The sequence below is a fragment of the Gavia stellata genome, chromosome 1, assembly GCF_030936135.1.
Source record: "Gavia stellata isolate bGavSte3 chromosome 1, bGavSte3.hap2, whole genome shotgun sequence".
In the NCBI taxonomy this organism is placed as follows: domain Eukaryota; kingdom Metazoa; phylum Chordata; class Aves; order Gaviiformes; family Gaviidae; genus Gavia; species Gavia stellata.
Window position 1 is genome coordinate 110839483 of NC_082594.1, and position 20950 is coordinate 110860432.

The following is a 20950-nucleotide window of genomic DNA, read 5'->3' on the forward strand; positions in this document are numbered from 1 at the left end:
AAGACTTCTTGTGCTAGACTGAAGTTCTGCAGGGTTGTACCTTAGCACTTCTAATGCATGGAACTTACCAAAGGAAACTAGTAGACAGTTTCGGTCTTTACTATCATTTAAGAAGAGGTGAACTATTAAAATATAAATTATGTTTTTAGATACCATGTCAGCTTCCTACCTTTTAAATTGTTCAATTTGTGTACACACTCTAAATTAACCACAGTGGGTTATGAAAGGGCAGGAATCAATAGGACAGCTTATTATCTATGATACTTATAATTATCCTGATGTTAGTACTAATGTCTTGGTTTAACCAAGGCATATTAAAAAAAATGTCCTAACAGGACATCTCATTATCACCCTTATTTTTGCTGTGGAGTTTTATTAGAAATCATGCTACTCATCTGAACTGCCACAACAACAGAGTTATCCCTAGGGCGTTTTTTCACATCAGGGTTAATTTAAAGTGATTAGCATAAGCGCTACAGATGTTGCTATGGGAATAGGAACCTCACATCTACTATGATGGACATCACGTGATAGCTGTTACAGCTCCAGTATGATTGGATTATTTGTTTTAATGTCATGCAAAATAAGTCACATGATGAAGATCAGAATCTCCTTAATAGCATTTCATATTCTGGAAATCAATCACCTTTTCCCCATTTCTCAGTGTTAAAAGTGCCTGAAGAGTAGATAAACCAGATGTCTTTGGCTTACTGCTACTTGTATCTGACTGTTTGTCTGGTAAAATCTACCACTAATGACTAAAATATGCACCTATTTGAAAACTGAAAAAACCCAATTAATATATTTTACCATAATTACAAGTATTTTTTTAATAACCTGGAATAAAATCCTAGCATTAATGCAATTAGATCACATTTTATAATAAATCCCTACACTGAATGCATGCAAAATCATGTATCAATGGATAATCCCAATGCCATTTAAGTCAGTCAGAAGCACCTTACTTGCCTCAGTAGGCACCTTTGAGTTCTCCTCTCAATTCTGTCACAGGAGTGTTTTAGTAATGCAGTAGGGAGAAAGAGAAAAACATTTCTTAGGGACTCAATAAAGGTAATAATTAACATATAGAAATGTGACATATTTAAAATACTAATTTTAATGCATTTCTTAAAAACACCTTACTCTCATAACTGTGGACAAAAGACTATGATTAATAGAGTCTTTAGCAGTATCACTTCGGTGAAATGGGGTGGCTTTGCCATCTGCAGGAGGGTACTTCAGAGTCTACTGGGTGCTGTGTAATGCCTCCTGGAGAGTCCAAGTGTCTCATCAGTGACTGCATAGGCAACGAAAGCTCCTAAATTTGGTCTTCTAAATTATGTCTAGAACACACTCTAAAGTAACTTCAGATACAGCTTATTAACCTTTCATCCACTTCCCTCTCTTGTGATTATTGCTATGACTAATGTTTGGATTTTATATCTACAATTTTCTAATTTCCAATAAAGTAGAAGCAGTTAATTGGGAAACTACTCTGAATGTTGGCTTTACTTTCTAGATAATTTTATGTCTTTGTTATGTGATTTGGTTTTAAGCATGCTAATGTTATTCTACAGTATGTTGTTACACTGAAAATTAATACGAAAAAGGAACAAGTAAAGATTTTTGAACATACTGAGAATAAAAAAGAACATCTTAAGCTCCTACGTCATTTGTTTGAACACTGACTTACAGAACTCTCACTTCTACTTTTAAGGTGGACTAAATTTGTGGTTTAGATAGCACCTTTCATCCCTCAGAGAGTGTCAAAAAGTAATTAGAGATTGATATTATACTCTGATGATGGGTGATAGGTAATCATGACATTAGCGGTTCTTCGAGCTCAAACTAACAATAACGCAGGTTCATGGAATTGGATTTGTTTGTCATGTTAGCTGAAATTCTGTGGTATTACTGCCCTCTGTTCACAAGAGATATTCTGATCTTTAATTTTCAAAGAGGAGTCACCTGGGAGGTGCAAGGATTCAATTTTGTGATCACTAGAAGGTCAGAAACGTCACCATCTCAGTACTCAGAACCACCCTCAGCAGTCAAATAGAATGGAATATTTCAGTTGGAAGCAATGGATTTAAAAGCTCATGTCACTGCAAAAGTGTTGTGTCTGCTGAGCAGTTCAGTGCAGAGAGTAAGTACACTATAAAACGAAAGATAGACAAATTGATGGGTTTCTTCACAGTTCTGGCCCTTTCACTCACACTTGTGCAAGGAGACATAATACTCAGTTCTTCACTCATATTGATATTACTATTAGATTTTTAAGTGTAAATGAATACACTATACCGTGATCTTCTTAAGAGATGAGGAAGTTGTGGCTATAACTGTAATAAAGCAAAACAGTTGTTCCTAACTGGAATCTGAAACAACTTCTACTCTGCCTGCAAAACAGAGGAATGCCTTTGGGCCTCTTTATCGACACATCCATGTACACCAGCACCCCTCCTCAGACAAGTGGTAAGGATGTGGATCCAAGCTCTTCTCCATTAGTAAACATTGCTATAGTCTCTGAAGTAGCTGGAAACAATCAAGAAATGTTAACACATGCAAGCTGTTTTATTTTGCTGAATGCTACAGCAGAGATGTAAATCAATGCCACCTCCTTATTTCTCCTCAAAAGTTTGATAATTCCTTGATGTATAGGACTCTTCAGCATTGGTATGTTGGTCTCTTCTCCCAAGTGACTAGTGACAGGACTAGAGGAAATGGCCTCAAGTTGCGCCAGGGGAGGTTCAGGCTAGATATTAGGAAAAAGTTCTTTACTGAGAGAGTAGTGAAACATTGGAATAGGCTGCCCAGGGAGGTGGTAGAGTCACCCTCCCTGGAGGTATTCAAGGAGCGTGTGGATGTGGCATTGTGGGATGTGGCTTGATGGGCATGCTGCTGTGTGGTGTTGGGTGGGTTGGGTTTTGGTGTGTTGTGGTTTGTTTTTTGTGTTGTTGTGTGCTTTTGGGGGTTTTTTTTGTTTTTTTTTTTTTTTTTAGGTTGGACTTGATGATCTTACAGGTCTTTTCCAACCTTAGTGATTCTGTGATTCTGTGATTGTATTCTTTATGTGGTGATAGGTATTAGTGCATCAATACCACTACGCTAGAACTAAATAATGCAGAAGTAATACAGGAGCCTCTGTTCAGCTCCTTTATTTCCAAGTTGTTAATTCTGACAATAATCTTCTAATAACATAGAAAATAAGGCAGGAATTTTAAGCACTTCTTGCAATAATAATGATTTTTTAAATGGAAAATACTTTCAGAATGGTTTGCCATGATGTTACTCTGATCATTTTCAACAGCTGTGATGATATAGTGCTGTAAAACTATGGTTACTAAAATGATAGATCACACCCAAAGTATTTCTGATTAAAAATTAGTAATTATTTTAAAAATATATTCTCATCCCTTTAGGCAAGGATAGATATTTAAGATGCTAATTTTCATTTATACCAAAGGTATTTCAGAAAATTTCTAAAGAAGAAATTTGAAGAGATTCAAAGACTTTATTCAGTATTCAAATGCATTCATTAACAGTTTTATCACTGAAATGTTTAGTGAATAAAAACATAAGCCCAACTTTTTGAACTAAAAAAAAAAATACTTTTTTCTATTTTGAATGTTTGTATACTTCCAGCTACATACGGAGAATATATATGTTATAAAAATTAATGGTTAAGAAGACTACTCCTGAATTACCGCACACTCTCCAGATTAAGCAGAAAAAGAAATTGTATAAGAATTTCAACCCCTTGTGCAGACAAAAGGCTTTAGGAAATATGTTACAATCTTTGACTAAGGTTTTAGATTTGCTGTATATTCTAACCAAGTTTCCAGAAATTCACCTGTCAGTGCTTAGAGCTGCAGTATATGTTGACAATAATAGCCCTTAAAATGTCTCTCTCTCTCCCCTGCAGTTCAGTTTCCTATGTTCCACTTTGCTGCCCTACATATATTTTCTGTCTATGAACAAGTGCTTTTTTTTCCATATAAATATGTAAAGTATAGGATTTCCCCCCAGACTTTCTATGCAAATGCTTTGACTTTTTTTTTGTTATAATTATGTAACAACATACTAAACTAAGACTAGTTATCATCCTATGTTAATAAAAGCAACATGTTCAAAGATTAATGGTTGGTTTATAACAAAAAGGAACATGTTGCACTGAATATGACAGTCCCCTAAAATTGGGCAGTTTTTTACAGTTAACTTCTGTTGTTCTTTTTAATCATTTAATTGTATCCTAGCTCCATTAAGAAGAATTTTTGGAAAACATTGTAATACAGAAATGTCATATTCTGGCACATTTTGAAGAATTTTTATAGGCTTGTGAACTTGCAAATATAAGGTCAATACTTTCCCAGAGCTCGCATGTGGTCCCACTTTAATTTTAGCACTACCAGTGAGATGCAGTTGTCGTTACTAGAGATCTCCCTGTGTAACTCTTAAAACCAGAAAATGCCAGTCCCCCAGCTGTTGTGAATCAGCATAGCTCTGATGAGGTCAGAATTTTAAATATATGCCAGGAAGGACTAGGGACTGGCATTTGGCACTTATTTAGCATCATCTTTCTCAAATAAGAGGGCTTACAGATTCAGTTGATTTTAGTGTAGCTAAGTTTGCATGAGTGACATGATTGTACTCTGATAGAATACAGCTTCATGAAATTATTATGTTCAAGCATCCAGAGTTAATATGCGAATGGGTTTTGTAAAAACCTTCAGTGTTGGACTCTGTTCATGTTAAAGAAATGGGAACCAGAGTGTTAACGTCAATGGGAGGAGACTTAGGGCTCTACTCAGACCCACTCTAAACATATAATTGCCAGGCAGTAAGTTTACAAAGTCCAGCACCTCCTTGTAGGCAGACTGCATTTTCTTATACTTCATCTGTTATTGCAATGTGCATCAACTACTCAGCAGTTTGAAGTTCAAACTGGAATAATGAAAAAAAATGTAAGGACACAAGCCTCTGATTGCTTCTACGTTAAGAAGTATTGAGGAGTGGAGGTTATGGAAATGATTACAAATTTCGTCTATCACAAGATACGTAGGTTTTCAAAGCGGAAGGAAAGATTTATAGGTTTTCTGCTCCAAGGATGTGTGGTCAGGCAGAATTCTTCTGTTATACTTTGTAGTGGGATCCTGCCTTTCTTGCTCATAGGCTTGATTCTCAAAGATGTAACTACACAGTTTTTCTCATAAGTGTTGTCCAAGCTTGTGAGAAAACAAAGAATTAATTCCTCACAGTCCCTACAGTTAGCATAAGAAGAGCGGGCAAGGTTAGACCAGGAGTACAGACTCTGTTCTTTTTATTCATTATCTGTAATAGTTTTTCAGCCATAATGGGAGCTTCTACATGAAAAGAGAAGTAATTTACTTCTACAAAGAGAGGGAGAGGACAGTGATGCAGTGAAATGTTAGAAGAGGACAGTTGAGCACATACACTTTTCTATCCCCAGATGTCTGTGAGTGGTCAAACTTTTCTAGGACTCATGAGAGTAAAGTGACTAGGATTTAAGGTCACAGTTCTGCTTGTTAATATTAACCTCCCAAATGAAGCTTTTAGTGGCCTATTTCATCCCACTTGTGAAAGAGATGAGAATTTATTAAGAGCTCGCTCTCTCTAAATTTCCCATTACTAAATTAAGCATGGAAGTGTGGTTTTCTTTTTCCTCAGATACCATTTGTTTCCCAAAAGTAATTACAATATCAGCTTGATAAAAGCTGCTAGTAATTTTGCTAAGAAATATTCTGAAAAAGAGCAGGGAAACTTAACAACCTAAAAGAATTGCCTGTGGAATAGGGTGGGCTCTGGAGACCCCCCTCCTACCCATTAGGAATTCTAACCACTGTAATTAGCAGCAAATTTTCCTATCTCTGTATGTTAAACAGGGAATTCATCTTCGGTTTGTTTCTGCCTGGGGCAGGGAGAGACTGAAGGAAGGGAAATGTAGGCATGTGCCTTCCTGGGTTAAGCAGCATTAGCTGCTCTGGAAGGAATCAAATCCACAAATTATACTGGCCTCTGATTTATAACCTGTGCAACCCTGCCAAAGTCAAGGGTCTTACTTCGGTTATAATCCAGAAAGAGGTGCAAGTGTACAGGTAGGTAGGAGACACCCAGGTAGAGAAATTATGAGGTTATAGATGAGGTCGTTTAAAAACTAATGAATAAAAGATGAACATTTCCATTGTAGAGTTACTGTGCTGAGAAAACTAGCAACTTTTTGTGAGCTTTTTTACTGCCTATGCAGTATCAGACCTTATATGAGTAAATATTTCCTGTACCAAAACAGTGAGAAAGAGGGAAGATGATTACTCTGTAACAATTCTGATAATGTCTTATATTGTCTGTCAGACATCCTATGTGACTCTTGACCAGCTTCTTGTTTAACAGTAATCTTAGAAGGAAAAGAGGGTTGAAAAAACAAAGGAAAAATACATTGGTATAACAAATAACAAAGCTAGATACTAGTAAAAAATAACAAGTAGCCTTGTCTTATGCATTATATTTCATTATTTTTTGTCTATAACTTTATGAATGTTCATACAGTTGCTGGTTTAGATACTACCTTTGAGCATCCCTCACAAATGGCACTTAAGTAAATGGTTACTAATCTGTGCTCATAATACTCCTAAAGTGTGCACAAAAGCCAATAGAAAGTTCTCCTGGGGATCTCAAAGTATTTTATGTAATTATTTCCAGGGGATTAAGAACGTAGAGGCCAAAGTTAATTGTTTTGTTTCATAAACAAATGTTTTGTTATAAATATTTAGACAAACTGATGACACAATATGATGTATATTTTAAACTGGACCTGGATCTGAATTTTATAATGTGCTTCTCTTTCTCTTGTTTTCATAAAATAATTGTGAGCTCTGAGTCTTTTTTTAAGCAAAAAGAACCAGTGATAAACTTCGCAGTTTAGATTCTTTTCTACTTTTCTGGTTCAATCTCTACTAAATATAAAAAGTGATCTAAACTGCATTTCGAGTTATCCAAAAGTATTATTAATTTCAAACTTACACTCTTTCCTCCCTGATGCTAGCAGGAATGACAGAATAGAGAATGAAAAGTGACAGTCAGTTACACAGCAAACTATAATATGTACCACTTAGAGTACCTTATTTTTAAAATCTGGGCCAAATAAAAGAAGATTACTTTAGATTTGGCTTTGCACTTGCACATTAAAAAAAAAGCATTTAATTACTTTGGTGTCAAAAGCTTTGCTAATACCAAACTAATTTACATATTTTTTGTTGTTCACCTAAGGTAATTTTGTTCTATGTTAAAACACTTATCTAAAAAGACTTTGACTGTCTTTAGAGAAAAGAACAGATTAGAAAAACATAATCAGCCCTTTTTCTTGGAGAATTGAACTATCTGATCCTCAGTAAAGTGCTCCTTGGATGTCAATTTCCCAGATGATTTTTTTTTTTTTCTATTATTTATGCTGCTTATATGTTTTAAAACTGAACTTCAGTCCAGCCATCAAGCCATAGCTAAAGCCCAGGGATAAGCAACTGTTAATTCAGAGTAACAGAATAACTCTATGAAAAAACAGCTGAGAAATACAGTGCTTTGAAAAGCAACATTATGAGAAATAAATTAAATTATAGACTGAGATTTTAAATTTTTTTCCCTACCATCTTGACATTATCATAGCTGTTCTTACAATGCAAATATTATCACAAATGCTAAATTTCTGACTGAGGTCTATTTGATTCATTGGTGGAAGAGGCTGAGTACATAGTGAGGCTGGATGGAGTTTGCTGAATGGGATTTTAATCTTTGCATTGTCTTCTTAGGAAGTAGTGGTAATCTGACTGCTCTGGGGGAAGCTAGACCTTATCTGCAGTGCACTCTTTGTGCCATTAATAGATTGTGTTAATTACATGCCTCAGAGGCTTCTTTTGGCCGCCTCTAGAAGCCAGAAGGCAACTTCTTTTCCCTTATTGTATGGCAAATGGTAGAGGGAAGAATGAAACAGGGAAGAAGCAAAGAGTTGAAACGTCAGAGATGCACTTGAAGGTGGAGAAAGCATGCATTGCTGCTAAAAATTATCTATTTTTGTTAGACAGTTAGGGTTAAACTTAATGATGGCAAATGATATTTATCCACTTTTAATTGAATATAATGGTATATATCCTCTGCTTATGTTAACAGTTTTCTTCCCTGTACACAAGTACCATAGAATTTTAAAGCCACCACGGTCCATGCCAGATCATCCCACAGGAGACTGGACCTCTTCCTGCTGGGAGAGACAGGGCTTGCCCATTGCAGGAGGATCCCATTGTGGGAGTGTTCATGGATGTCCTGAGTGAAGATAGCAATGATGGGCCAAATACTTGTCCTTGAAAAGCTAAGGAAGCTAAAAACTTTGACAGTACAGCATGGTGTTCAGTTGTTCAGTTTCTTATAAAACATCAGTGCAATATATTTGTCATGACACAGAGGGAAGGTCAAAAAAAGGGTCTGTGTGACAGATGGTGTAGAAAAAATCTGGAGTTTACTTTTCAACTTTATGGCTTTTTGGTATTGGCATCAGAGAAATGTCTCAGGAGATTGTTAGTGGGGAAGAGAAATCATGTTCAGGAAAGAAATATCTTCTATTTCTCTGAAAGAAATTGATATAACTGCTAAGTCATTATGTCCTGCTAAATCCTTTGGCAAGGGATATCTTTTTCCTATAGAATTTAAAACAAGTACATAGTAATATGACATTTGTATGTTTGCACACACATATCTAGCATTATTTATTTGATTTAAATAAATATGGCTGTCATAAAATTATTAAATACAGAGAGTTCAGACTACGCTTAGAATAATCCCATAATATTTGCATGCCTATGTGTGAATATTTATCACTATCTGGTCTTGAGTATTTCATTGTGATTTTGCATTTTTATATAATTGCATCCATTATTTACTGAAAAAAGTGGAATCGACAAAAGCACGACAACTGAAATCTGGTGATGCAGTTAATTGCTGCTAGACCTTGTACCTCAAACTGCATCCCAATTAATTTACGGCTTGGATTTCTAGGTAGCCATCATCCAACTGTAAATACATACAAGTGTCTTAGATGTGGTTGTTGGAATAAACAATAATTTGATGATTTTGAATGCTAAGCCATGTATGATTAAAATTCTCTCTATTTTTTCTCAGGAAAAATTCCATTCTAGGATTTTTTTATCAGAGTTTTGGTTTATAGTCTCCTCTGATATTTTACATTATGTTAGACTATTGAAAAAAATAGTGGCAGTATTGAAATAGATTTTTTTTTTTCTTCTTTTTCTCTGCTTGGTTATAGTTCTTTATGGACTCTTGTGTTACAGATTTCAATTTTTAAATGCTGGTGGAGCATGGATGCAGACTGCCAACATCAGTTAGCTCATCACTAGAGTATGTTGTCTGTAGATCAGCTTGAGCATAAATATTATATACCTAAGCTCCCATACTATCTGGTTTTCCACATGAATGGCTTTATTTTCACCACAGAGAGAACTGTAATGAGGCCATTTAGTGACACAGAACATGCTCCTGTTTAGTCAAAAGGAAGCATACAACTCTCTGTGCTACCTTTGTGTACTTTATTCTGAATGTACACAAATCTGAGAACTTGAGATAAAAATATTCAAGGAAATCATACCTTTTTCTTTTTCTCTGCTTTTCTTATAATATTTTAAAAACAATTCTCCTGTGCCACCTTACAAAAGTCATAAATTTCTGTGTAGAATACTTGTGGCACCCTTGCTTCTCTCTCCAGGACAAGCACTCATGGAAGCTAATTGTTCATAGACACATTAAAGTCAAGAAGCTATGATTATTTATCCCAGATGGGTATCTGACTTCTTGTATCTATTTTGTTCATAGCACTGTTGTAATTGAAAACTTTGTTTGCTGTGGGTATTTCTGAGTGGTGACTGAGCGTCTGCTACATGGAGCTGGTTGACTCAGAGATTTTGCCTGGACAACCAAAAAGCTTTCAGACCTGAATAGCTTGCTTTTCTACTCTAAGCATGTAAATCCCTATTGAAATAGGCCTTATATTCTATATAATTATTTGTGTCAGGCTTTTCTTGATCTAGATGTACATAACACTTCTATAAGTAAAACCAGCAAAACGCCTTACAAAAATCATAGCTAGACATAGATATTCTGATGAGAAAAGCCTTATTTCTGAGAATGATTGTATTTCCCAGTTGAAGTGTATTTCTAAGCTCTGAACAGCTTAGAATCAAAGCAATCAAACCAACCAGGCTACACTGTTTCCTCATATTTTCAAGAAATAAATCCTTAGTGTGCCAAATGTGTATCTTCAGGGCAGCAATATGAGGTAAAAAAATTGATTCCAGCACTTTTAAAAATATTTGACTAAAGTACTTGGCGTCTTCCACAGCAGGTGGAAAATCATGGAACATTTAAACCCAACTATCTTAATACCAATTTATTAAAGCAGTTGTATCTTTAGACATACCAAAGGGAAAATTAAATCAGCTACCTTTATAAATTGTATTAAAGTAATTTATTTTACTGCACCTCAGCAGGAGGAAAAAAATAAAATGAGGACAAGCCTGCCACCAGTAATGAATAAAAAACACTCCACAGCAGGAAAGAAAAGAAACAGAAGGAGAAAAAACCAAACCTAAGATTGAAGGCAGTTCATCATAAAGAGTACCATGTGCAACATGACAGCTGTGGTCAAAATAGGTGCACCTTTGTAACTGCAGGCTGGTATTCATTCAGATATGACAATCTCATCTCATTATTAGCATTGTCTTACAAAACTTCTTTCTGTGTACATTAAAAGAAGCTAAAAAGGCAGCCCACCAAGACAGCTTACAGAAGTTGATAATAATTTTAAAAAAATGTACCAAACTTCACCCTAACTTCTGTTCAATCTAACACTGTTGATTCCCATGAAGCTGTAAGACAGGGAAAATACAGCCATATTGGAAACACTGTCCTCCAGGACTCTGAGGGTGATATTGTCTGTCTTTAGGTCATATCCCAGCCGTTTTCAGAAAGGGATTTGCCTTGCTGTACTGCCATTTTGAGCCTCTGAAGTATCTGCTAGAGCACTCCCAAAGTGTCTGGTGGGTCAATGTCCATTCAGCTGAGCGTACTGGTGTACACACACAGCAGCCCATCAGTTTCTTGTTTCTGGAAAAACTTTCTCTTTCAGAGATAAGAAAGAAAGGGAATGGCAGATATGCACAACTATTAACAGAATGTTCTTTAAAATGTTGAAAATGTGTGTGAATATATGTCTGTGAGCAGAGATCTTCTTTAACTGCACTAAACAGGATATAGAAGGGTTAAATGTGTATTTTACCTTTTTTTTTGCTGTAAACATACTAATTTCATCCATTTCCCATTAATTCAGATGTTTCTGTTGTGCCTAGAAGTACGTATTTACTGATTTATTAACTTCATTAAAGCAATTCTTGCTAAAATGTCATCAGCTGTCACAGGTTAATGTAACATTAAAGGTGTAACATAGGCAATATACATGCACATGTACCATACAGCCATGGAGGTACATATTCCTGTTCCACAGGAAGACAACTGGCAGAGGATGTTAGCAATTTTATGGTAGTATCACTGGTGAAGAGCAAGCATCTGGATAGGAGCGGTGACATTGATGCCCACCACTAGTAGCACATTTAGCCTTGTTTAGGGAAGAAGAAAACTAACATGAAAACCCTGGGGAATTGAGAGGAATAAGCCTGGGTGGAAGCTTCACTGAGAGGGCCTTTTTAAACATTATTTGGGCCATATAGGCTGACACAATGGAGTCAAGCCACAAGAGCAAGGTATGTTTTGGTGAGCATCCCTTGGTGTCCAGGGAAGAGAGTTTGGCATTTTTTGTTGTGGTGGTTTTAAATGTGGAATGACCAGTCAGTTTCATGTCATCCAGTGTCAAGACTACCTGTGGATAGTTACAAATACTCTACCTTTTCCATCTCTGATAACTTTCCCTCTGTCCTAGAACACAACATGGGACCTGGTCCAGCTTTCCAACCTCCTCTTGTCTTCAAGACTGTTCAAACACCGCATTCATTGCTATCAGTCCAGTACACTGAAAAGGCTAAATTTGAAGGTATTTTGTGGCCAGCAAAGAAAGGTTCACCATATAAATATAAAATATAAGTGAGAGGTCTATATCATCTTACTTCTAAAATACTAACCTTAGAAATGTCCGTTTGCCATAAGTGCAGAAAGAGGGAGCTGATGATAAAGCCTCAAGACTACCTGAGGGAGGTACAATGATAAAACCGTATGAAATCCATTCTATTCCAAAATAAATTCTGCCAAAATTAACATTTTTTAAAGGTGGCTGAATTTTTTTTTTAGTTGATAAGAAATTTTGTATTGGCTGTGGGCTTTGCATCAAGTGGCCATAATATTTTTCATGCACCTCTGGAAGCTACCTCATGGCAAAATGGTGAAAGAGCAACATTAGTGTCTTCTATTGGAAGGTCAACACCCATGGAGAATGGGCAAAGTTGCAGAATGCTATTAATTAATTTCGAAAGAATGGTTCTTGCACACAGCTGTTGTTCTTCTAAAAGAAGCCAATATAAATTGCCTCCATATGACAGAATACTTGTAGCCACATGCGATCCTACTGACTTCAGAAGATTTCCATGTAGACATAAAGATTTTGGAATTAGAGCTAAGTGCTACCAGGAAAATAAATAAATAAATAAATATGCCATTTTTTCTTATTGCTACAAATACTCTAACTTTTTTCAAGAAAGGAATTCCCTGCTAAGGCATTGAGGATGCATGTAACAAACAACTAACTGAGGATAATTGCTGGTCTTTTGGAGAAGAGGTGTGACTAAAAAATAATCTGTTGGCTGTTTTACTTGGATCAGTGTTGAAAAAAAGAAATTAAAATTATTTGTGTTGGAAAAGATGTAAAAGGGGAGACTATCAGTCTTCCCACCCAAAAAAAGCTATTTTTAATTTCCATTGTATTTCAGAGTTTGCAGAGGACAATATTTGTGTCTTCCCAAGGAATTCTCAATGGTACTTAAGGAAGTAAAGATGCTGGGAATCCGTTTTAGGATTAAAGCAAAAGAAAAGGAAGCCAAAAAAGGTCCTTGGCAAAAAGGAGGCAGTGTTACAACTAATGAAACATTCTCAAATAAGAAAAAAAAATTAATGGCTGAACTGCAGCGATTAGTTTTAGGGCCACTATAATTTCTTATAAATGGCTCAAGATTGGATGAAGAGCAGAATATAAATTTGCTTGTTTCATAAAATGAATTTAAGATCAAAGAATCCAAATGACTTTGATAGAATTCAATAGGATTTGTACAGATTAGAGAGTAAGGATATAAGAGAGAGAGAGACAAAAAAAATTTGCTACGCAATGGAAATGCAACATGTGACATCGATGTATTTTATCATTTCAGGTCCAAATAGCATAGCATATAAAGTGGTGTCATAGTCCCACATAGAATCTATTTTTCTAATAATATTTCTATATCTTTATAGCCCCTTAAGCTTGCAAAACTTGACTACATAACGAACAGTTTGTGTCTCTAACGTAGTTGCTCCATAATTCAATGGGTTTAGATAATTAGAAGGTGGAATTTATGAAATGCATTGTGCTGGGAGAATTACAGCATCCTACCCCATGTCATTCTTAATGTGTGCAAACAGTAATCTGCTCCCCAAAAGCTGTCACCCATTAATGTTCTGCTGCAGAGAGGGATAAAAAATTAAGCAAATCTCACAGGTCCAGCTTGATGTTAGCCCAGTCAGCCATGATGAGGGACATGAAAGTAATGCTTGGGAGGGCCAGTGATTTTTGGTTTTGAGGAGCTGGAAAGCAGGCCTGTTCCTTCTTTGCCTTTATGTGGATGTTATTAAAGTCTTCAGAAAGCATCTGCTGGCATTTGCTGATCAGGAGATGAGGAATAACCTACTTCTTTAAACATGGTGAAAATCTTTCTTGTCTCCCTTTTCAAGGAAGCCCTCTCTGTTTAGCATGACTTTGGCAGAAGGACTGCTGTTTGGTCCCCTTTCTCTATTTTCGCCACGGAACATTTTGCAATCATGGTGGAAAAGTTGTTCATGTTATTGCACAGAATATTTACCAACTTTGTGGTGTCTTCATCTTGTATTTTTTCAAACTAGAGCAATTCTGGATTGTAATAATTGCATGTTATGTATCAGAAAGTGCTTGGAAGTCATTTAAAAGCAAGACACGGTAAGGACCTGGTTCTACAAATACTTCCAAAATCAGTGTTCACAGTGTGAAGTTAAGTGCGTGCATGCATACAATTTACTAGGATAAAAACACTGTGGAGAAATTAGAAGATAAATCTGACTTGGAAACATACATTTGTCTCTTCTTTCTATTGTTTAACAAATTTGGTTAAGGATTTTTTTTTTTTTTCATATTGGCCTTCTTTCTTGAACTTCCAAAGGTAAGAGGGCACACGTGCTTTCAAGACCTTCCTTTTACTAAAGATTGCAAACTTCTTTTCTTTTTCCCACCCCACCTCATTTTGTTTCTGCTGTGATTTTCTCACTCAGTCTTTCCTAGGTCACTGGTGTTACTGCAAAGGTGGAAGAGCGAATGATGCATAGACAAAACTAATATGGACCATGTTGTATGCTTAAAATGCTTGATTTATAGGTTTCCTGAATCCATGAAAAGCCTGTAAATGAGTATTATTGGATGATAGCAACCTAGCTATGGTCCTGATGATAGGAAATTAGTGTATGTGCTATTTTTCCTGATGTATGCAGATATATTTTGAAAAGATGGATTAACTCTGAGTCAATCACTGTGGAAAACAATTCAGTGGATAAAAGCTCAGTTATCTTTGGCTTTAAGTGCAGGAGTAGTAAGACTTCAAAGAAAGAAGTTATGTGAGATATTTCATATAAACACTTAGACTGTTCTGAAATTCTGTCTTTCCCTCTAATACAGAGCAGGAAGCAAGCAGGCAATGTGGTGCCTGCAATTATCTTAGAGAGCTTCTCTCTGTGTAAAAGGAGCTGTGAGTATATCTTGAGACTGTGTGCCAATTTGTAGAGTTTATAGCACTCCCATTCCCTTTGTGCTTTCTGGGTATTTCTAGGTTGCCAAGTTGCCTGCATGATCTGATATAATGTCATCTGAGCCCCACTTACTCCTTTGACATTTTGATAGTGGGTTATTATATTCCACTTTTGTTTCCTTGCTATTCATGCACTTTCTATTCTGTGGAGTGAGTATTAGATGCTTGTAGCCCCTCCTGCCCCCACTTCTCTACTGATGCTCCTTATGTCAGTCAGTCTTGAGCAAAGCAGAGTCCATAGTATTCCCTTAGAGCTGTTGCAGGAGGAGGGATGAAACCTCTAGATCTGTTGAAAATCTGTTTGCTCAATGCCTGCAGGCTATGTACGTGGCAGCCAAACAGGTCACTAGCTGCAAGAGGGTGAGAAGGAAGCATGGGGTCACGCTGAATGTTTTGGGCTTTTGCTGGGGGCAATGGTATATGTCTGCACTCACAGTTTATTTAGTTTTGTATGAATGATTCACTATTTCTAGTCTTTAACTGGAGCAGAGAAACATGGCGTATTGTATGAAGAAGCTGGAGCCCTGAGGCCAAGATAAGGACCATGGATATACCAGGCAACAGAATTACTGCCTGTCATTGCGCCTTGAGAATAAACCGAAACTGAGAACCAAATAAAACCTCTAGTATCAGGAGGAATACAGATCTTACCAGAGTTGTATATGAAGGTGTGCTGGTTTTGCTGGGATAGAGTTAATTTTCTTCATAGTAGCTAGTATGGGGCTGTGTTTTGGATTTGTGTTGGAACAGTGTTGATAAAGCAGGGATGTTTCAGTTACTGCTGAGCAGTGCTTACACAGAGTCAAGGCCTTCTCTGCTTCTCACCCCACCCCACCTGCAAGTAGGCTGGGGGTGCACAAGAGGTTGGGAGGGGACACAGCCGGTACAGCTGACCCCAACTGACCAAAGGGATATTCCATACCATATGATGTCATGCTAAGCAATATAAAGCTGGGGGAAGAAGAAGGAAGGGGGAGATGTTCAGAGTTATGGTATATGTCTTCCCGAGTAACCTTTACACATGATGGAGCCCTGCTTTCCTGGAGATGGCTGAACACCTGCCTGCCCAATGGGAAGCAGTGAATGAATTCCTTATTTTGCTTTGCTTGCCTGCATGGCTTTGCTTTACCTATTAAACTGTCTTTATCTCAACCCATGAGTTTTCTCACTTTTACCCTTCTGATTCTCTCCCCCATCTCACCAGGCGGGAGCGAGTGAGCAGCTGGGTGGTGCTTAGTTGCTGGCTGGGGATAAACAACGACAGAAGGGTAGGGACATACATGTTCATTAGTTACTTTGCACTGATGCTGACATCATGTGATACTTGCTCTTCTCTTACAAGGCTATACAAAGTACAGTGATGGTGTTTCACATTTAAGTACACAAAATGGTATTTGAGTGAAAGAATAATTTATCAATGCTATAAATCTCTTAATGCAAGATAAAAGCTAAAAGATTCAAGAATGTGATCACATATACTCTTGAAATGTAATTGAAATATCAGTTTTCATCTCATTTTAGCATCTGTCTGAGGTATCTCTGCATATTGTTTCAGAAAGCATGCAGTATAAACATGGGTATGTGCTGGAGTTTTATTAGAATGTATTTTTATATGTAGTCGTGAAAGGAGAGGTCAAGATCAATCAGCTTTACTGTGGTGCCATGTGATGCTCTGCCATGAGTCTCATAAAACCCTGAAGCAGTTTTTATGTTGTTCAGGTTTTTACTGAAGATTAGGAGAGAGGAGGATTTATCATTAACAGCAAAGTGATGAGATGTTTCTCGTTCATGTTTGTTTTTCTTATTGAGATAGGTGTTGCACAGGCTTCTCCCCTTATGTAACTCAGTAGTTGTATCTGATCTACAAAATTAATTAGGTCCATTCGATCTAAGTAGAAAAAATACGTGGATTAATTTTAATCTCATAATAATATGCTTTACAAATAACCAGAAGCAAGAAAAGCAATTAATACTTTTTTAAGTTGGAGGTAAGCCACGAGATTCGTAACAAAGTAAACTGTAAATTTACTGTGAGATTACATCTCCACTAAGTCATGAAAAGTAGCATTCCGAACATTGTTTTGCCTGAGAAATATCCAGCTTTTATGCATTTAAGAGGAAAACTTCCTTTGTCTAGTTTGGGGACAGCAAAGAGTCCTCTCCACACATATAATCCCAAAATGCAGCAAGTATCACTATACCACATGCTCTTTCTGGAGAGCAGAGTTGGTCAGGCAGCAGCAGCTGAATGCTCAGCTGACGGAAGGGCCCATGGAGACAGGCTGGTAAACCTCTATTTGTGATGGCCCCAACTGTGCCTTACCTGAAGCAAACTAAAGGCTATTTTCTAGGGCCTGGAGTCATGCTTACTTCATTGGCTGAGAATTCTTCAGTGTTGTCGTAAAATATTTGAGAACTAGATTCTCAATAACAACAGGATCACTCTAACCGTATAGAGTGTCAGTTTTTGCTTGCAGGAGTTCTAGAATGAAAATTATTGAGCTTCCCAGATTCACCTTGCTCTGCCCCTACCTAAGGGGGTAAATTTGCTTTAAAACTTAGCTGACAAGTGTGATGAAAAATTAATTATTTGGGCAAAATGCTTTAAATGGACTAGGCTTAGGTAGCCAGCTCAAGTTGGAGGCTCGATAACACCCTTTGAAACTTTTTGGAAATGTGAAATCAAGTCTTGATGAGGATGAAGATCTAATCTGAGAAAAATCTACTTTTTACTTAGTGTATACAACTGAAAGTCTCCTCTTCAAATGAAAAGATCTTTAAAAGCAATCAAAATCCATAATGCTTATAGTTTTGAAACATGTCTGGGCTTGTCCATCATGCTGGGGAAAACTGGAAAACTAGTGGTGCTTTTGGGGGAGTGTTATATATTATTGGAGGGTAATATTGTATTACTGTACATTTTAGACACTGTAGTCAATAACTAGAACATTATTTTTCAGGGGTCTGCACAAATACAGAATCAAAAGGTGCCCTGTATCCTTATCAGGGTTGAAAGAAAAGGTAAGAAAAGGTAATAAAGGAAGTAATCAAAGAGGGAACCAAGGGAAACAATGGAATAATATTAGTCAAGATGATAGGCAGTTTTATCAGTGGCCATGCTGTTTTCATGGCAAGAGAGAGTTATAAGGGAGAATTTTAATGAAGCAATCAAGAGGTTTATGGGAAGCTCCTCTCATGGACAGTGAAAGAGCCCCTGAAAGTGAACAGCAAAAATTATTTCCTTAATCTTTTTTTGTGTTCCTTTTTTCTTCCTTCTCATTTTACAGTTTCAGTTAATCTGCAGAGTATGCAACTTGACCCACTGGCTACAGCAGGCTATATGTTAACCTGGACATCTTGTACCTGCATTTGGCATGGTCTGTGGAGGTTTTTTGCATCATTTTAAAAACACAATTCAAAAACCAAAAACATCTTCCTTGTTTTTCTTGCACCATTGTGTAATACCACAATGGTTCGACCCTTATCTGTGTCTGCTCTGGAAAGCAGTTGATAAAGATGACTGAGGGAACAATTTTTCCTGCCAGTGCTAACAGTCCCTGGAATGATAAGCTCTGGCTAGTGAGACTAAGTGGGTAACTTCAATGGAATCGCTGTTATGTTACCGTAGAGAAAAATCCTGCACTGGAAAATGAGTGAGCTAAATGATAAAATAAGTATTTTCCATCTGTAATTTCTTGCATATTAAGTTCTCTTTCCAAGCTTTTCCATCCTTTTCCAGCTAAGTTGAAAGTCTTGGTGTTCCTAAAAAAACCAGCAGCAAACCTTGTTTTCTTGAAGGTGAAAGGCTCTTTCTTGCACAGAGTAAACCTCAACTGCAGTTGTTCTTCAGAGGGGTTTTTCTGAGGAGAGAAAGCTGCTACACACTGCTTGCTATGGCAGCTGGATGTATGGGAGGAAGGGAATTGGCAACATTGATTCAAGCCCTGCAGGAAAAATTTTCCCTTTTCCAGGATATAAACATTTATAGCAGATTTTGTGTCATCTGGGATTCAATTTCTTTTCTAAATCAAGTGAACTGTTCTACAACAGTTCAAAGTCAGTTTAAAAGTATTGTCTCAGGTCAATTTTGGTCCCGATTGCAAATTCTAACAAGTGTTTCTATTAGTCTTTCCTGTTTCTGAGGATATTTTCTCTTCTAAGTCTATACTTTTTTTTTTCCCCCGCTCTGCTGATCTTGAAGTACAAACACTATTTGAGTAGTGACTTAGAGCTAAAATCATAGGGAGAAAACGGAACTACTTTGAATTCAGTTAAAAAAATAGGGTACATTTTCTTACCTCCCTTTCACTAGTTCCATGCAGAGGATAACAGGATGCAGTAAAAAATAGTTCCAAGGTGCAAATTGCAGAGGGCACCTGAAGAATCTGTAGTAGGACCTTTCTATGGCCCTACCACTTTCTTAAATGTACTTTGCAGCTGAGAAGGGAGTTCCTTTTATTGCTTTTCCCAAGGCTGGAAGATAGCTGAGGTCATTGGTGCTGTTACATTTCTTCTAATGTATTTTGTTTACCTGCTTTCTCATGAGTGTCTACCAGAAAACATATTGTATAAAGTAAATTGAGTATGCAAATATCCTAGTCAGAGGTGTTTAAAAATGCTTTTGGGAACAATATTCTGTAAAATAAATAGTCCAGTCCATTTATTGACAAGTGTAGTTAGTCTTTCACATTTCTGTGCAGAGAGTAGGTAACTGTCAACGTAACAGTCTTTTGAGATATGCTGGCTGGCAAATATTATCCTGGCTGTAAAAATGAAAGAAACCAATGCAAAAATACAAGTTAGACACAGATCCATTAGGAGGGTAAAACTGTCTTTCTGCTTCACACTCAAGGCTACCTCCTGCATATGTGTGTATATGTGTATGTACATACATATATATAAGCACAAGATGTGCATGCTTTTTCCCCAGAGGAAAAAGGTGCATTCTCTCTGTTCTCCTTGATAAATCTGGGTGTGAGGGAAGATTCTGACAATTAGATACTCTCAGCAGCTGTGGAGCCTCTGGCTATTGGAGACAGCTTTAACCCCTGACTTACCTGAAGCTGCATAGGGCTCATTCGCTTTGTTTAAGACTAGTGAATTGGCTTCTTGTTTTTCCCACTAGCACTCTTTCCTTGGTGCATGAAACATGAACCCATGTAAAGTCCTATTCAACTTTCTTCAAATATGTGGTTCAGGTTTTATTCCACAAGGTGATTGCACATGAAGTTGGTTTTGGTGTGTAGTTAGACAGTTTTTGTCTTTTCATATACCACTATGGTTCCAGTCCTGTTTAGGTTTCTCTTTCACTGCAGTCACTGCTTTTATTTTAAAACAGTCGTGCAATCAGATTTAACTGTTTTTTTTTCTTTATCTGGGAACAAAAAGGTCAAAACGGGGGCATATTTCTTAACGTACAGCTAAACAGAAGCCTACAGCCTGTAAGGGTTGTGAACAGGGGACAAAGTAAAGAACGACATTGATGTGTAGTCAGACAAGAACTTATGTCAATCTGTTTATAATTTTTTGTGTCAAAACGGTAAGTAAAATGTGGAACAGGAAGAAGAGCACCTTGACATCATGATGGCTGTTGTGATCACAGAATCATTAAGGTTAGAAAAGACCTGTAAGATCATCAAGTCCAACCATCAACCCAACACCACCATGCCCACTAAACCATGTCCCGCAGCGTCATGTCCACATGTTCCTTAAACACCTCCAGTGATGGTGACTCCATCACCTCCCTGGGCAGCCTGTTCCAATGCTTCACCACTCTCTCAATAAAGAAATTTCTCCTAATATCCAGTCTAAACCTCCCCTGGAGCAACTTGAGGCCATTTCCTCTTGTCCTA